This window comes from Chenopodium album, chromosome 6 (genome assembly GCF_948465745.1).
Source record: "Chenopodium album chromosome 6, dcCheAlbu1.1, whole genome shotgun sequence".
Classification (NCBI taxonomy): Eukaryota; Viridiplantae; Streptophyta; class Magnoliopsida; order Caryophyllales; family Amaranthaceae; genus Chenopodium; species Chenopodium album.
This window is the reverse complement of record NC_137839.1, coordinates 36,345,095-36,347,516: the sequence shown is the minus strand read 5'-3', so window position 1 is coordinate 36,347,516 and position 2,422 is coordinate 36,345,095. Positions and strand designations below refer to the sequence as shown.

General features: G+C 36.5%; 1 non-coding gene across 1 annotated transcript; it reads right to left on the bottom strand.

Annotated features, from left to right (window-relative positions):
• Positions 1-1,995: 1,995 nt before the first annotated feature.
• LOC145637535 (small nucleolar RNA R71) lies at positions 1,996-2,102 on the bottom strand. The gene has a single exon (XR_014114308.1). It is a non-coding gene; the product is annotated as a small nucleolar RNA R71 (small nucleolar RNA).
• Positions 2,103-2,422: the final 320 nt, after the last annotated feature.

Here is a 2,422-nt window from a genome sequence, read left to right as displayed (position 1 = left end):
ATCTTAGCTCCATCGAGCAAGGCACGCAAGTGTGCTGGTGCGTGGCCAAAGGCGCGCCCGATCGGGTGAGTTGCTAGCTCGATCGGGCGCGGCTGTGAGAAGAGCTGTGCGAGAAAAAGGCGCGCCCGATCGGGCGGCCTCTTGCCCTATTGGGCGCGTGTTTCTGGAAAGGGTCTTTTGACGAGCAATTAGTTTCTAATTAGGAGTTGTTTTAGTTTTGTTTTAAGTACGTTTTTAGGACGATTAACTGGATCTCATCCTTCTCTCTTAGACTTTCTCTCTCTACTTAGTTTTCTCTCTCTTAATCTCTCTCTCTAAACTTTTGTTCTTAATTCTTTCATTAATTCCAGATTTATTTTGGTAACGATTTCTCTTCCTTTAATCTTATTTATTTTATTCCTTTCATCATGATTTATTTTATTACTTTGATTAGTTTAGTTTTCAATATGTGTGAGTAGTTTAATTTCTAGGGTTTATGGGGATCTAATAAATAATATGAAGGGGTAATTTATTGTTGTTGATTATCAATGCTAGATTAATTTCCTATTGATTGATTTAATGCTCTGTGACTAGATTAGACCTATCTTTTATGCATGAGTTTGACAATATTGATTCAAGAATCGAGAGATGAGAATTAATGTTTAGGTCTAGTTTCAATAGGCAAGTTAATTTATAAATGGTTAAGTCAAGATTCGAGAGATGAGATTTAATACCGATAAATTAATCGTGTGATTGTAATACGTAGCGAGAGCCCTTTACAATCTGGTTAATTGATGCATTGATGATTGACTATTATTGATTATTGGTATTGCATGATGATTTCTTATTGGATTGTTTTAATGTTTTACAATTGTTGCTTGTAAAAGTATAGCAATATTAAATTGATGAATCGAGCAGATGTTAATTTGATATTAAAGGATATTTTCAATAAGAACTTGGATCTAGTAAATTGCGAGAGCCTGTTAGATCTATGTTGGTTAGTAAATTGCGAGAGCCTGTTAATCATGTTATTTATGCAATATCAATGATTGATTATCCTGTTTTACCCTGGAGTATTATTTATTGGTGAACCTATGCCCTAGATCCTTTTATATATTATTTTCTCCCTATTCCTACTCTTTGTAGTTTAGTTTCTTATTCAACTATAAATATTGGTTACTTAAATAATTTAGATTATAATAATTAATTAGGAGTAAAAAGACTTGTTTCCCTGTGGAGATCGACCCTACTTCCCGATCTACCTTAGTTAGTGATTTAGGTAATTATTTTTTATTAGGGGATACGACTTTACCTTGTCAAAATTTGGCGCCGTTGCCGGGGAAACGGTTTTATTTTTATTTCTGATTATTTTTGTAGTCTAGATTATTTCTCTTTTGTCTCAGAGAGCGTTAGTTCTCTGAGACAAAATCTCATATTTGCTTCTAAGTTTTGTTTATGCCCAGGTGTTCCAGATCAGGTTACATCCCTTTCGATCCTGAGATCGAACGTTCCTTCCATAGACAGAAAAACTTCTACAAGCAAATCCTGGCGGATTCTGGTGATACTAACAATAATCACCGCGATCCTCCAACTGATTCTAGCAATTCAGAGACATTATCAGACATAGAATCAGAGATGGAGGCTCCAAAGAAGCTTAGTGATTATTCACAACCAAAGCTTACGGATTTTCCGCATCTCACCCCTACTCCGGCTCTTGATGGGGTTCAATTTGAAATTAAACCTCAATTTATAACGATGATAGAGAGGAAGCAATTCAGTGGAGCAAAGGGTGAAGACCCGAACCTTCACATTGCCGACTATTGTCAATATTGCAACACCATCAGACAAGCCGGGGTCACTCAAGACCAAATCAGGGAGATTCTCTTTCCTTTCTCTTTAACTGGAAAAGCTAAATTGTGGTTTAATGGCTTAAATAGAACTACACTTGGTATAACTGATTGGGAAACTCTTGTTTTGAATTTCTATAACAAGTATTATCCTGCAGAGAGAACAGCAGTACTACGGAGTGCGATTCAGAACTTTGCCCAAGAAGCCGATGAGTCTTTATATGAGGCTTGGGAGAGGTTCAAGGACCTACAAAGAGAATGCCCTCACCATAATTTAACGCAATGGAAATTCTTCTAGAATAATTTTAGACTCTACAGCTAGTGGGAGATTTATGAATCTTAATGTTGATGATGCAGGTCAGGTTATTGAAGACATGGCGATACACAATTCCCAATATGGGAATCCAGAGGATTTGCTAACAAGGGGAAACATAGTGTCGACTCTGTATCATTTTTGCAAGCTCAACTGACCTCTATTTGCCAAAAAAAGATAATCTGAGCACTGCTAATGTAGCTAATGTTTCTGCAATTAATAATAATTCTAATGAGGCTTTCTGTGAAAATTGTGGTATTGTAGGTCATTGGGAGCAGGATTG